The 16,463-nt window shown below is 44.8% G+C and overlaps 1 protein-coding gene across 12 annotated transcripts in view; it reads left to right on the top strand.

The window, feature by feature from the left end:
* Foxp1 (forkhead box P1) overlaps nt 1-16,463 on the top strand; it is a 504,713-nt gene that overhangs the window by 387,260 nt on the left and 100,990 nt on the right. Inside the window, exon 1 of one of the 12 annotated variants that reach the window (XM_076940183.1) lies at nt 13,719-13,932. The exons of 10 other annotated variants lie outside the window; for them this stretch is intronic. The gene's annotated coding sequence lies outside the window, so the exon portion shown is untranslated. Of the gene's footprint in view, nt 1-13,718; nt 13,933-14,291; nt 14,442-16,463 lie in introns of those variants that run through there. One more of the 12 variants, XM_034511416.2, reaches the window with a different exon arrangement.

Raw genomic sequence — 16,463 nt, 5'->3', positions numbered from 1 at the left:
TTATGAAGTGCAGCAGAGCAAGGCACTGTGATGTATACCTATCTAGTTTCTTTCAAATTGGAACAGGACATGCATGGGAAAAAATCCCTGACTTGACAAAGCTCTTTGTAATAGTCAGTTAATAACAATAGCATTCCAATTTAGATCTATGAAATACGGGAACAGATAAATTTAGAAATGTGTTTGAGTGATTCAAGAAATTGAGAGAGGATAGAAAAATAGAAATTTTCTTATTGAAGGAGGAAGGTGAAGAGTTAATTTTGTGAATTGTTTTAAAGGTCTCAGCAGTCTGGAATTGTAGATCAGAATGAAAAAGGTCTTTAATAAAAGTGAATGCAAGCCCATACCATGATCCAGGCACAGAGTAAAGAACTCCAAGGTAGCAGTTCAGTTCATGTGGCAATTAGTCAAGGAATGATTGTCAAACAGGCAGGAATCAATTGGGCCTAGCAGGGGGTGGGGGTCCCTGCTGACCTTAGGCTGGCTAATAGAATAATGAGGGGGCCAATCCCCTGGCCCTCTTCTGAACTAGACAGAGGGCTCTGGACCCCTGCCCTTATTGCTGGACACTCCAGCAATGAAGAAAGGCACTGGAAACCCAGCTTACCAAGTACTTAACAGGAAGCAGAAATCAGGCTACTCCTGAGTCCTTGGCTCTGCAAAGGAAGAGTCAAGTTGCCCGCTATCTGGGACTGTTTAGTGGCTCTGGGGCAGTGTGGACTGTAGCATTCCTACAGATCTTCCATGCTCACTTTCTTTCTCTTTAAATAGTATATATTGACGACGACGACTATAACGTCTCCTTGGATAGTACAAATCTTATTTCAAAATGTATTACTAGGAACACTTGAGCAGTGTCTTCCAGCCTGTGTTGATGTGTGTGTGTGTGTGTGTGTGTGTGTGTGTGTGTGTGTGAGAGAGAGAGAGAGAGAGAGAGAGAGAGAGAGAGGGGGGGGGGAGAGGGAGGGAGGGAGGTATGTGTGTTTTACTTAATAATGTCTATGGTTTTTTTTTTTTTTTTTAAAGATTTATTTTATTTATATGAGTACACTGTAGCTGTCTTCAGACACACCAGAAGAGGGCATCAGATCCTATTACAGATGGTTGTGAGCCACCATGTGGTTGCTGGGAATAGAACTCAGGACCTCTGGAAGAGCAGTCAGTGTGAGTCAGTGAATGCTCTTAACCGCTGAGCCATCTCTCCAGCCCAATGTCTATGTTTTAAACAGGCCATTACTATATAGCTCAGGCAGGTCTTGAACTCCCCATTCCCCTCCCTTACTCAGCAAGTACTACTGTGCCCAGATGGCTTATTTCTGTTAGACTAAGCTAGTCTGAACAATCGAAGTTGGAGGTGTTTTAAAGACACATGTAGCTGCCTACCTTCTATAGGTATAGTATGTTGGTCTCAGTCATTCAAGTGTGCCTTGGGCTGTATGCTCCATTCTTGGTTAAACTATGGACTATTTCTGTTAGATGTTTTGTTTTTAAACTTCAAAAGAAGCTGGTCATGAGTCCTGTGTACATTTGTGCATTTCTGTATTTGAAAGCACTCATTTATAAGTTGTCATTAGCAAGATTTTACTTAACATGGCAATGCTGGCCTGTTTCTCTTTCATGAAGTGTTCGTGTCATGTGCAGAGATGATGTTGTATTTGGCAAGTACGTGGTTAAGTTTTCCTCATAGTGATATAGTCTTGTAGGCAAAGGGAGGGAAAGTCACAAACATAACTTTTTAAGCTTTTAGTGCAGAAAAAAATCATTTGCATGAGAAAATAATAAACACACACAAATATAAACACACATACAGGTTCTCTCACACACACTGACACACATATATACATGCACACACACATACATACACACATGCACATACACATTCACACTTACACATACACATACATATATACACATATACTCACACTCATAAACATACTCATACATACATTCATACTCATATATACACATATGCCACACACACCCACTCACACAAGCATATTTACACACACATATACCACATACACTCATTTATATGTACACACACACACACACACACACACACACACACACACACTGGTTGTGATGGTATACATCTTTAATCCTGGCACTTAGAGAGACAGATAGAAGCCATACTGGCTTTCAGGCCAGCCAGGGCTAACACAGTGAAACCCTGTCTCAAAAAGAGAAGGAAACAGAGAAAACATCAATTCATTTGCTTGTTCTTTGTGTTCATTTGATAGTTGTTGAGGCCCTTATACAGGACAGTCTTTGTCCTTCGCTGAAATGCTAGGGAGTCAGGAAGATGGTACCACTTTTAGTTCTGTGCCCTGGATGGGAAGATAGGTAGGTCAAAGGCCTGTTTTACTGTGTGTGTTCATGTTTACATTGGAAAAGACATTTTTACCTAATAAAGATGGTGGTGGTAGTAGTAGTTGTTGTTGTTGTTATTTAGTTTGGGCTTCTTTCTTCTATTCTACAATATTCAAATTATAGACAGATCTTTAGGTGCCTTTACCCTCCTCATGCCCCTTAGTTTATTAGAAACAGTTGAACAAGATACATGAGAACATCCAGTACAGCAAGAAGTCTTAGGAGAAGGTATGTTAAATAAAACTAGATGCCATGGGCCAGAAATCCCAGCCACACTATGGGGTTTGAGAGCTACCTGAATGGCCAGTGCTCTCCTGACTGCAGTTGTTTGTCGAGGCCCTGTTCTTTTCCGTAGATTATAAATGGATTGTCACTCAGTCTATAATGTTGTGGAAGTTGCTTCTATTTGAATAAGAGGTCCCCCAAGCTTCTGTTGTGTTTAATTGAGTAATAGTCTATCTAGACCTGATTTGGTGCTACTTGAACTTGTTGGAAACCAAAATATCTAACCCTTCAGTGTCTTCTCATTCAGTTCATGCCAGTGGTTTCTACACCACCCCCCAACCCCCTTGGATCTTAAACTAGCCATCGAAAGAATTTAGCGGTTCATTGCAGATCCACTAAATCAAAATCTCCTACTTGGAAATTCAGAAATCACAGCTTGCAAGCACAGCAAGGCAGCATACAGAAGGTCAGACTGCTGGCTTGGGAAGCAATAAGTGTGTGTCAGACCCAGCTGAGGACAAGGCCGTGAGACCATGACCACATGGACATGAGGTAGATGAGAGACATGTGAGGTGAGGGAGGAAATGGATAAAACTTGGATTTAGCAATACAACAAAAGTTTGAAGAAAAAAAGAAAAGCTTGCCAGTGTCCCAAGGATGCTGTTAAAAGATGGATTTTAGTGGTCAACCATGCCAGGATGCCACGTTTACGTGTGTTTGGCCTCATGTCATCTACTACGTGACATTTCTGTGTACTGTTTTTATAGTCAGGATGCCTTCCCAGCCTGACCATGGAATGGAACTTGCTGAGCCTTGCACCATCCTTTTAATATTCAGCCTGACCTTTGTCTCATTTCCAAATGTCCCTTATCCTAGAGGTCCAGGTAAGGCCCCCTCTGCTAGGTCCCAGCATGTCCACTTGGTATTTACTAGGCAAATAAACATGACTGAGAGGGCCCACTCCAAGTGGCCTGAGGTCACTGAACAGGTTCCATTTTTCACATTGTGAAGTATGTTAGGTTAGAAACTTTACGAAGAATCTTAACTATTAGTTTGTTAGGCCATTAAACCGTGGTACTGTGAGGGTACAAGCTGAGCCCTCTCAAGAGCCAAAGCTGGCTGGGACTCCATGGAAGGTTTTCTTTTCTGGAGACACATTCTGTTCATTATGAGATAACAGAAACAAAATGTTGGAAAATAGGCTAAAGGTTCTGAAAATTTACGTCTTTAAGTGTTGGAGAGATGGCTGTGGGTTTGCCACATTTGTTGAACAAGGATGAGGACCTGAGTTTGGAACCTCAAATCCCATGTAAAAAGAAGGACAAAGTAGTGGGGCACTTTGCTGCCAAGACAGTGGGACCAGAGAGAGGAGCCTGTGTGGGTCAGCTGTCCTCACAGACAGAACATCCTGAAGACTCATCTTGAACAAGGTGGAGGGCAATGATTGACAGCTGATATTGTCTGACACCCACGCATATGTTGTGATATTATTCATACACACGAACTCACACATATGAGCACACACAAACATACCCACATCATATATTCAACACACAAGATTTCTCAAAATTAAGTCTCTTTTTAGCAAATTGTAGTTGAGAGTTCTTGCCATTTGGGGCAGACTAACCGTCTAAAAAACTGGCTAAGTTGATCATAGGGAGCTTGATCTTCACCAGATCATCACACTCCTCTGGCACATCCGGGAGATGCTTTAGCTGGTGGATGTTGAGCACCTGGTCATTTGAGCATTCAAATAAGGTAGCCATGTTGCCTTCAGGGTGATGTTTCTTTTTCTAGTAACCTTAAATCTCAAGACACAAAACAACCAAGTGTCTTCTTTCATTGCACAGAAGAGCTGTTGCATAGGGACTTTTGGGAAGTTGGGATATATCCTCCTCCCTACAAAAATAAGACCAGTGAACTAAAATCATCTTTTGGTTTGTGGAAATACATTACCAGCTGAAGGAGAAAGTCCTGCATGGTGACAGTGACAATGATGGGATGCAGTTCAATGTTGACAGCACCCTAGATGGTAACCTGCCCCCACCTTCTCTAAGCCTCTGATGGGTAAAGTTTGAGGAAACAGAGAAATCAGATGTTTACCAAAAGTATAGTCAGGAAATAGCATGTGCAAGATGAGAAAGCCATATCCTTCCAGGGTCACCCTGCTGCAGTCTGCTGGATCATTGCTGTATCTAAGACGTGTGCCAGTAGAACAGCTTGGGCACTATCCAGACTATGGCTGATGGCCACTGGTTGTTGTCTAGTAATGCACTGGAAGGAGGAGAGGGACAAAATCTCTCTCACAATCGAAGAGTATGGCATACTCCCTAGTCAAAAGAATACATAAGGCAGTTGTCTCAGCCCCTTGGTCTTCTTCATTCTTCATTCTGCTAGCCTTTTTGAGGACCCTCTGTCTCTGTACATTTGTATAAAAAGTAGAAGTGATACCAGAGCATTAATGCTCTAGGATTAATTTGTATCCATTAGTTGTTGGCCAGTGGTCACATTTTGCTTCTAGGGGAATCAAACAGGGCTACCTTCTTTGTTCTTTTAGGCTTACACCTAGCCCCAGCCTTATCTCTAGTAAGGTATTATGGATCATTGGAGTCTCACCTCTCCAATTACTAACAATAAGATATTGGATAAGTAATTCAGACTCTTGGAACCTCATTTTATCTGTCTGTTAAGCAGGCGTACTGATACATACTTCATAACGTTTTCTGTTGGTGAGTTACAGGAATGCAACATGTATCACACACTTCCATAATTACCTCTTGAGTTTATCTTCGGTCCTGTTGCCAGGTACCACTCCTCTTTTCATTTTTTTTCTGTTAATTTGCTAGTTTCTTTGCCAAAGTTCCAGGATATAACCCCCATTTGTGACCTGCAATAAGCTCTATGGGATTCCCACCATCTCTCTGTTGAAGACTGGTTATATTTGTTATTGTTGTTATTGTTGTTTTTGTTGTTGTTGCTATGGTTGCTGTTGCTGTTGTTATTGTTGCTATTGTTGTTGCTGTTATTGCTATTATTGCTGTTGCTGCTGCTGTTGTCCTTGCCTCAGAGTTGCCTGAGCTCTACAGTGAACACAAAGGTCATCCAGTGACAAGGCTGGAGTTCTAGTGGAGAGGACGTCTAGAGAATTCTATCTCTGCCATTCTCTAGCCCATTGACTACAGAGGATTTCAGTTACCTTACAGTTACCACCATCAGAGCCTTGTAGTCTAGGGACAGCAGTCTTGTCAGGCACTCACAGCAGCACTCTCAAATCCAGAAACACCATTAATCTAACACCTGCACAACAGAATGTAGCAACATCTATCCACTGTGAGGCAGATAATTGGTTCTAATGTGGATGAAGAAATACAAAATGTACTTCTATGACCCACTGGTAACCAGTAGCTACTATGGAGTCTATACCCACACCTGTCTTGTCATAACTCTTAAGTCACCATCTCCAAGGGCAGAGAGAACAGAAAGAGTCCTGTTTCATAGAATGGTATGGCAGGGTATGGCACCATTGGGAGGCTGGCCCTAGTGAGTGACCATTGCTGCTGATGAGGTTGGACTTTGAACCCCAGTCCACCAAGAGGCCAGGTTTGCATGAGGTAGAGAGGTAGTAAGAGCGAGACACTGAAGTCGGAGGGTAGACTTCCGTGGATGCTGACTGATGGCAGTACATGCTGCCTCATGATAGAGGGTGTCGGGAAGCAGTTAACCATAGTGCCCTCCAATCCCAAAGGTCCTGCCTGTTAGGTTGTGACATTACATAGATGTGCCCTGACCCATCTCAAAAATTGGACATCAGTGGATTTAATTAAGATCAATTAGACATCCCTCCTTTGTTCAGACACAATGTCTTATTTGTTTGAAAAGAGGGAAGTTCTATATGACCTGAAAGCTTCCTGCTTCATCTGCTCCTTTTCCTCATGAAGAATGAAATGCCATTTGGAATAATACAAAGAATACATAATCAGCCTGCAGGCTGGACTACATACTTTTTCTGTGTGCATTTTCTCTAGAGATGTTTGACTCAACAGGGACCTACCATCTCAGTGATCCAACTCCTGAATTTCCCCTGCAGTCCAGCCTTAGGGTGAGGCTTCCACCCTGTCATCTCCAACATGTACTCAAAGTATGAGACTATCCTTTCACCTATTTTCAGGATGACACAGAGGCAGGTGACTGGCTTGAGAGGAAATTGATTCTGGTGGGAGGAGGCTTCGGGCAGTTGACACAAACCATGCAGGGTGGTTAAGGGAGAGGGGCGGGAAGTTACATGGTCAAAGAGCACAATTGTATTTGGAAATTAGGGCATCTCATGTCTGCTTCTGACACCTCATCTATGCAGAATCAGCCATGTCATGGAGCATGTGTGTGACTGTAACTTATTCCTTGCAGCACAGCTGCTGGTATTTCATAAGGTCCCTCCCTTGTGTCTGCCACCCTCTTACTCCTACACCTTTTCTGGTTGTGTTTTGTTTGTGTTTGTGACCAGGGCTTGTTGCTTACCCAGGCTTGCCACAAACTCATGCCCCGCCTGCCTCAGTCTCCCTATTTATGGGATTGCTGGTGTGCACCACTATACTCAGACAACAGGTTTTTTTCCTCCAGATCAGAATCCCAGTCAAGGCTGTGGAAAGTTTCCAACACAGTGTTCTTGTGGTTTTTCTTCTCTGCCTTTCTTGTGACTTGCTAACAATTGTTAAACTCTTAAGAGTCAGGCTACCTTTAGCTGTTGTTGGCTGTGTTTTGAGATAGGGTCCATACTGCCAGGCTAGCTTTAAATTCACCATGTGTTAAGGATGGTCCTGAACTGCTTACTTTCTATCCCAGTGCCGGGATTATAAGTATACATCATTACCCATAGCGTATCTTTCTTCTTTAACTAGGTATGTGTGTGTGTGTGTTTACATGTATGAATGTACACCATGTAGGTACCCAAGGTAGCCAGAAGAGGGCATCAGATCCCATGGAGCTGGAGTCACACATGATTTTGAGTAATTACATAGGTGCTGGGAATTAAACCCAGGTTCTCTGCCAGAGCAGTAAGTACTCTTAGCCCCTGAACCATCTCTCCACCTCTTTTTCTATCTTTAAACCATCTTCCATTTGTTTTATAGGAATGTAACTATAAGCAGGTAATACCCATAGATTAAGTCAGCTAGGCCGTTGTTCTATCCACCTTTCTCTTTGTCTGGGAGAAATATATAGGTCCTAAGAATGGAGAGGACTTACCCAAAGCCACAGTATTCACTCATGACCACGTCAGGAATAGGATCCAGACTACCTGAGACCATTTTGGATTATAACAGCTCTGCCTGCCTCTTTCTGTGCCTGTTGGATGTGATCCCCAGTACTTAGAACTGTCGGGAAACTTCAGGAGCCTTCAAAGACTGGCTTGAGGAGTCCAAGGTATGAGGATGTACCCCTCTGATTCCCTTCCCATGTTCCTGTTTCTGCAGGAATCCTCTTCAGCCTCTGCTTCCTTCCTCAACTTCCAGAGCCGGCCTTGTAAGTTTTCTCTCTAAAACAGACACACTCTTGCACTTTGCTAGGCCACTCTTAAAGGTAGGGTGTTAAGTGTCTGTGTGTGTGATCGCTGACTACTAAGAAAAGAAAAGCGAGCTGTCAGGAGCTTCTGGTCTGCAGAAAATGCTTTCCATGTAGTGGTTTCTTTGCCACGCCGTGTGGAAGGCAATTATCTTTGGAGGGGATTCCGCAGCCCTGTGTGGGCTTCCCTGGTGTAAGATTTATTGTTGGCCGGATTGGGTGTCCTTTCTAAGAGCATTTACTCGGCGTCTAAAATGCTGTCAGAAGTACGAATTCTGAATGCTTTCGAGGTTGCAACTGCTAAGCTTCATCTTCCCATCCCCGAGATATAGTTTTGAAATGCTATGCAGGGATTTGTACAAGTCTCGCGCTTCCCACTGACACTGGCAGAGGTTGCACTGTTAAACCTCAGCACACCACTGTGGAAATTCACCCCCTAAAAGCCAGAGCCCTCCTCCAGCCTCCAGGTTGGCTTGTAAGTGCTGGGTAGCTGAATGGGGCCTGAGGAACAGCAGCATCCCTTTGTTTGGGGGACATCTCTGTAGTTACTGATTCAAAAGTTAAGCTGCTGTTCTTCACTTACAGACAGGCAAAAGCAGGCCCTCCTCCTTTTATGGATCTTCCGAACGCCAGAAGAAAACTTGAACTTGACTCAGCTAAATATACTAGATCATGAAACCTCAGGGACTATTGAAATGGGAACAGTGGCCCATTACTGCTAAGAAGGTGTTTTATTGAAAATGAGCTGACATATTCTCCCTGGAGAGTAAGCAAGAAAAGGCAGGATGCCCAGCAGCTATGCAGGTTGCTCTCCTAGGCAAGCTAAAATAGAAAGTTTGCACTGCTGAGCAATGAGCCTTGAGCCAGCAGACAGTAGAATAGACGGATGTAGGCTTGTCCATTTCAAGTACAGCACTTCATTGTTGGTACCCCTGTCCGCCCCCTCTGCTTTGCTTCAGCCTCTTACTCTGTGTATTTCAGTTAACAGATCCTTACACATCTCTCTGCCTTGCTTTTAAAAGTTGTCTTCGAAATAAATTGAGATAGATGGAATTTCCTAATCCTGGCAGGCTTACCAGCAGAGGGCAGGCGTAAAGAAGGTTTTGACACAAGGGTGTGTCAACCCAGGGTCAGAGGAGGGTGGCGTGGCATAGGAGGAGGATCCCTGAGCTTTGTTCCCAGGGCAAGATAGGACATGCCTCCCCTGCCTCTTCGACTGCCTGTGGCACACTCACACCACAGGCCTCCTGAAAAGCTGACTCCACTAAAGGTGGTCAGTGGCTTCATCTGATATCAGTGAGTTTCTACATAATTAAATGTTTAAAAAAAATTAAAAAAGAATGTCATTTCCCCCAAGAGCCATCTTTTCATTATTCTTCAGTGCCCTCTTCTTGTTAAGCTTCCTGCCAAGGTTTAACATGGGGATGCGCCGTAGCTGCTGACACTCTGGGGAGGGGACATGATGATGTCACTTGGTGCTGATGGACCTGACTTTCCCCCATGATGTGAAGGATAATGCCCATGGGGGGGTATTTTCTTCTGCCCTGAAACATGTACGTTTTTGAGAATTTTACACACATCCATGTAATGTTAGAACCCCATGGCAGAAGCAACATACTAGTAAATTTCACATCATATCAATGCAAGGGATTATAGTTTTATCATAAACAAGAGAGGATAATTTATTAGTCATTCAGAAGCAGGGCTCCGAGAGTTTGTGGCTGTTTTCTTTGCATGATTTTGTTTATCTTGGTGTTTGAGGAGTGCCTTCACATTTTTCATGAAGAGTAGGGTTTGTTTGTTTGTTTGTTTGTTTTTTGTTTTCTCCTCTTTTAAGACAGTGTCTCAGAGAAGAATTTTTAAACTTTCTAAATTTATTTTGGAAAATGTTTTCTGTAGCTCATGGACCCACTATAAGTTCCCTGAATGTTGACATGGCATGCTATGTACATAGATATAAATTACTCCTTCATACTGGCATTATAAAGTGTTGTAAAGCAGGGAAGATGGGAATGGTGATTTGGAGACTGTTGTAAAGAGGAAATTTAACCTCCAGTACAACAGAGACTTTTCCCTTGGCCAAACTAACAGGCACAGATGAAAAACAACATAATTAGTTTCACTGTCAACGTAGATGTAACAGCGACATAAACAGTATCGATAGGCGGCTCCCTGCTCTAGCTCCCTGCAGATGGATGATGTATTAATTTATATTTTTAAGTAAAAGCACTGCTTAAATCAAGACAGAAATGGGGTTCCTTAGAGACAGATGTCCAAATCTCAGGAAAGGGCCATGGCTGTTACAATTTAGTAACTGTAATTGGCTGGCCCCGCTGCTGGTCTTTGGAGGCGTACTGTAGGGAAGTTTCTTCTGAAGAAGCAATCCATCAGACATGGGGCTGGGTGGAGAAGGACCTAAAATCTCTATCCCTCAGCTTCAGTAAAAGAATCACTTGATAGATTTTTTTTTTTTTTAAAAAATTCTGTCATTGTATTTTGGCTACTCTACTAAATTAGTTGGAAAGGGTGGGGGTTGTTGATGCAAGCATTGTTTGGAAGAAGACCGTGAACTTGCGTTAGATTTTGGCCTCTCAGACACAGTTTGCTTTTGGATCCATCACAGTGTCCTTTCTCTAGCTGTATGCAAGCAGCTCTGGGCAAGCAGATGCTGAGAAGCACGTGGGCCAGGGCCCTGTGACCGGCTCTACCTCGCTGCTGTGGCACCATTCATCAACATGTCGAATAATGTCATGAGGGGTTGCTCCTTCTGCCTCTTCCTCTAATGCGTCTTGTCTCCAGTCCCGCTCCAAATAGGCAGTAAAACCTTTCACTTTCTTCTGTGATCTAGGCTGAGTCTCTGCAAAACCAAACAGAATAGCCAACTCAAGTCCCAGGTGTATTATTTGGTGGTTAGAGTTTGTTATGGGATCATAGTAATCTGTTCTTAAGTGCACAGCCAGCTGCACAATGGACTCATTTAGGAACTGACAGGTTTCTTAATATGTGGTGTTTGAACAAGACTGTGTCTGTTGTGGGTGTTAGGATGTGGGCATCAAAAATATTTTTAAGTACAGTATTTATTGTTTCTTTCACTCTTCCTTAAACACGAGCCACCCCCACCCCTACCTCAGGTATCCGGTTTGTGTAATCAACCCCCTCCCCCAAACCTCTACCCCAACACTCCACCCTTTTCGATTATCCAGTGTCTGCTTTGCCTTACAGAGTTGAGGGGTGAGGCATGCTTGACTCACAGGGAAACAAAACCACACTGCCTTTCTGGGTTTTTGTTTATTTGTTTTTGTTTTTCTGTTTTGAGACAAATTGTCATGGAGCCCAGGCTGGCCTGGAACTTGTTATGTAGTTGAGAATAACCGTGAACTCTTGACTCTATCTCCCAAGTACTGGTATTACAGACATGTTGAACTCCAAGCCTAGCTCCCAGTTTGCATTACTAAAACTCAGTTTCTTCCTCTGAAAAAATGGGATGGCAATTTCCATTGAAGTTACAAGTGCATCAGCCCCTGAGGTTGAGTAACTCAAGCTAAAGCCCCCACAATAATCCTAATTATTTTTCTTCTTCCTTTTTTTTTTTTCCTTTTTTGTCTTTGTCTCTTTGCCCCAGCTTTCCAAAACAACCTCATGTTGGAGGTAATTAAAAATGGCAGTAACTATGACTTCTCTGTTAATGGAAGGTTTAATATTTTTCTATTTTCCTTGAGGCATAGAATGTAGCAACTCTCCTTGAATGCCAGTCTCAGGGCCAAAAACCTTATGAGGCCACTATAGGATTCCCCAAATTAGCCTAGATTGTCCCAGGCCCCAACAAAAACCACAGGTTTCTCACTGGTGGTGTGATTCCTTCCCCAGTACTAGCCTCCGAGTCATTGCGCCATCTATCTGTTAGGAGAGGGCAAACTGGGCTCCAGGTGGCCTCTGGGCTGTTTTCTAAGTCATTTCCCTCTGTCTGGTCTAGTATCCTCTTATCCAAACCATCCACCCTTTACACACAGCCTCCCCAAGGGGCCTTCCCAGCCCTCCTGGTGCTCCCTCCTGCTCTGCAGTCCCATGGTGCTCCAAGCCACCACTGTGCCATTTAGTGCTTGTGTTACCATGAGCATTGCATCAGTCTAATTATTTTGTGTCAGGCCGGCCCCCACAGCTGAGTCCTGAGCGTCAGTAATGTTGTTGTTTGCCTGTTTGTTTCTTGTTTGTTTTGAAGCTCCTGGAGACTATTAACTGATAAACACTGACCTTTGTGGAGGAAGCCCTACTTGTCAAAGCACGCATGAGTTTTATGGGTGCCTCCTGCAGATCTCAGGCTGGAGGAAACTCAGCGTTTATTTCAGGCTCACCACCTCAGCTTTTGTTCACACTCATAAACTTTCAAATTAATTTAATTTTTTTTTTTTTAAAAATCACTGAGTGTTTCAAAATGGCTGTTTCTACTTTTTGAGGGGTGTTGGTTTGGGGAAAACTTCCTCTATTTTCATTTCCTACTTTGGGGCTTCTGCCTGCCCTTCTGGAAAGAAGCACCCTGTTTCTTTAAAACTCAAGAATTCTACTGATGGAGGGGTTAGGGTGTTCTGGCAGATACAAGGTCCTTCTAGAACCCCCATTCTCAAAGCCACCCTTGGTTCTTTATTGAATATTCATGAAAGGGTGGGGTGACATTTATGTGACCCGGAAAAAACAAAGACCATTAATAGGTTTGTTATCTGACACAAAACACTTCGGGTTGGAGCGTGGTGTTTGCCGAACCCACTTAACACCTGAATGGATGGGGAAGTCATGGGGTGCTCTTGCATTTTCCAGCCAGATTCCTGGGGTGGGGTGGGGGATGTCTGTCTCTTGCTGACCTCACTAAAGTCCAGGAGATTGATTTCTTGATTAGAAATATGTCAGTATACTTTCTGGTTTGCAGCAACCTACATTTAATGCATCTCAAATTGAAAAGAACTTTCAACTAAAAGTCTTGGAATATACTGGGTTATATATACTTTGCTTTTTTTTTTTTTTTTAATGGTTCATGTGGGAGAAATGCATAATCATTGATTTCACTAGTCTGTTTCCTGGTTATTTTCAAGAAAATAATAAAAATATGTGGGTTGGTTTTGTTTTGTTTTAATCATTACACAAACCAGAAAGTTTTTCTCTAAGTTTGGAAATAGCAGAATTGAGAGGTGATTTCTGAAGCTGCTGATACCTTGCGGGCTAACCTGCCACTTAAATCCTGACTCTTGAGCCAACAAAGTTTAGCGTTGTTGGTAACTTTAAAAGAAGAAGGAAAAAAAAAAAAAAAAAAAAAAAAAAAAAACTGGCCTTCGCTCTTGCTCTCAGCAGTGAGTGTTTCTAACCGAGGTCATCTCAAAGTGCCTGTTGAGAGGCGCTTTTGTTGTGGCTGATGTTGCATAAATAAGAAAGGAATTTCAAGAATTATTTCTTAGCAAACGTGTGGCAGCTGTCGTTCTAGAGGGGAAGTAGCGAGGAGGCACGTTGCGTGGTGAATTATTTGGAGCCCCATGTGGGGTTCCTTCCCTGCGTGAACAGGCAGACTTTGAGGTGGCCTCTGGATCCGCAAGGGTGGCAGGGAGATGAAGGCTGGGCCCCACCACCGACGTGAAGTGAAAGTTCTCCACCGAGGCGGGTTTTCGAGGAAAGGCACAGCCTGGCGCCCCGCAAGCCTGCCCTTGAGCCGGTTCGGTAGCTCGGAGCAGCTGGGGTTGTAGGCTTGCTAGGCTGAGGGCGCATGGGGAACCCTCCTGTTCCGCGTCCCGAAGGAAGGTTAGCACAACTCTTTGTCAGTTTCGAAGAGGAAACAAACAAGCCCTTTCCCCAAAGCCCGCTGGGCAGCGGGGCCCAGGGCGCAGAGAGAGAAGGGGGTTGGGGGAGAGGAGATGCGCGCCCCGGCGCGGTGCCCGGCTCCGGCCCAGACGTCAGCCCGAGAGGGGTCACTGGGTTAACAGCAATTAAAGAGGAGTTGCTGGGGAGACAAAAGGCGGGCGGCGGGGCCGAGCGTCGGTTTCACCTGCCGCGCGCGGAGGGGGCCGGGGCGCGGGGCGCGGGCGGAGCCCATTGTGTGGGGCGCAGCGGCGGCGCGGGGTGTTTAGAGGCGGGTTGTGATTGGTGGAGCAAGGCGGGGCGGGTGGGCGCGGCGCGGCGCGGCAGCCCGCGAGCCCGAGCGCCCCTTGCGCGTGCAGTCCGCCTGCACCGAGGCCGCCGGACCCAGCCCGGCCCCGCGCGGGCGCCCCGAGCCGGCTGCGCGCGCCTGGCGGCTACATGGAGAGTGTCAGGTTGGTCCCGGTCCTCCTCCGTCTTTGCCCGCTTCGCTTCCTCCTCCTCGTCCTCGTCCTCCTCCTCCTCTCCCCCAACCCATCCCATCATCCCGGGCTATGCACTGCCAGCTTGCCGGGGTTCCGGGGACCTCGGCAGGGAAGGCTGGGGCGCCCCGCAGCCTTCAACTTGACTCTCAGGCTTGGCAGCACCAGCCCGGGCGCTGTTGATCAACTTGGAGTGGAGTTGCGCTCTGGAAGTAGAAGCGGAGAGGAACAGGAGGGTGGGAAGCCAGGCCTGTGGGTCCTGGACACAGATCTCCCTCACTCTCTGTTGCGCTCTCTTGTCTCTTTTTAAAAACTGTTCCTGGGTGAAGTGGAGTTGGGAGTTGGAGGAAGTCCTGTGTGTATTTCTCTTTGCCTCTGCATCTTTCCCCGATGTTGGCGTTTCATTTTCCGCTGGTGTGGCCTTCACGCAGCCACTTTGGTAAAGCCCTTTTGGCTATTCCTCGGTGCCATCCCTCCACACCACTTGTGTGTGTGTGTGTGTGTGTGTGTGGTAGGGGGCATCCATCTGAGGTATGTGATTCATGTCACTCCTAGAGCGTATGAAATAGAAGAGAAGCCTTCAGTCTCAGTGGAACCAGTGTGGCGGTTTCTTTTGCTTCTGGTAGTTTGTTTCTGTCTGTCCAGGCGCCTTTGCAGCTTAGCTGTTGATATTTAAGGAGTTCGCACCCACGGTAAGGAGGAAGGGAAAGGAAAGGAGCACTTCAGCAGGCAGACAGGCAGGCTGTGTCATGCACTCCGGCAGGTTGGAGATCCGCAGCCACTGTGGCTTTACTTGGCCACGTTCATAAAGTAGTCAGCAAGGTTTGGGGTTTGAAAGGACAGGAGCCCCAATACTTGTAACCATGAACTCTCATCTGAACTGGCCCTGAGTGTAGCTTACTCAACTGTCAGAATCGAGATGGTCAGTGCAAGCGGGACTTTTTTTTCCCCCTTCCAAGAATGGGATGAGAAGCCGAGAACCTTTAGGAAGAGGATGGTAGTTTGAGAGCACAGCACATGTAGTGTCTTCCTCCCTGGGGTTAACTCCTTCAAGGCCTTCCGGTTACAACTAAAATGTCTGATAATTGTTTTATGCTCGTCCACACAGACCAAATGTTCTAATCAAGCCCATTTAAAAATGCAAATCACCTCATTTCCATAGATTCCAACATTCTGAAAGTGACACATTTGGGGGAAAAATAAGGCTGATAACAGGAAACGTGAATCATACTATCAGTGACTAATCTGCCTAAGGGAAAAAAAAGCTTGCATGTGTTTTATCATTAGGAAGTTAGGGTAAAAAGACGATTTCATTTTTTTTTCCAGTTAAAGATGCAAGTGACTTCTTTAATTCTGAGGTGGTCCTTGTTGCTTTGTTTGTTTGTTTGTTTGTTTGTAAGATACTTTCCATGAAGATCTATATGTGCAGGCAAATGTGGTAAAGTGTTGTCAAGTCGCCTGTTAGTATCAGAATCCTCGAACACAATCAGCTTGAGATTGCTCTTCAGGGTTTGATGTGTGTTGCTGTTATTGCTGCTTAGGAGAATAACAGGATATCTTGGATATTTCAGATTCATCACTCAGTAAAGCAAATCAAGATGAGCAGTTTTGCAGACTGGGGGTGTGGGGAAGAGGAAAGCCTCTATTTCATGTGGTTCTTTGTAGCTGCCTGACACATTTAAATGAAAAGTGTGTAAAAATGAAACCGAAATACAGACTGCCTGCCCAGACACTGGCTGCCAGTATCACTGGGATGTGATAGAACTCTGTGGGTTGACACTTGATAATCAAAGTTGATTTATTGTTCATTACAACTGCATTAGTCCTTTCAGGCAAGACAGTTATTTGTGTAGTAGCCGTCAAGAGTGAAACTGCAAGCACCTGTCATCTTGAAGACATGACATAAGCAACCAAATATCAATACGATGCAAATTCAAATGCATTTGACTATGTTAAACACCACTCAGTTACCCCCCCCCCCCCCAAGATAAACCA

This window comes from Arvicanthis niloticus, chromosome 9, assembly GCF_011762505.2.
Source record: "Arvicanthis niloticus isolate mArvNil1 chromosome 9, mArvNil1.pat.X, whole genome shotgun sequence".
Classification (NCBI taxonomy): Eukaryota; Metazoa; Chordata; class Mammalia; order Rodentia; family Muridae; genus Arvicanthis; species Arvicanthis niloticus.
This window is presented reverse-complemented; position numbering and strand designations above follow the sequence as displayed.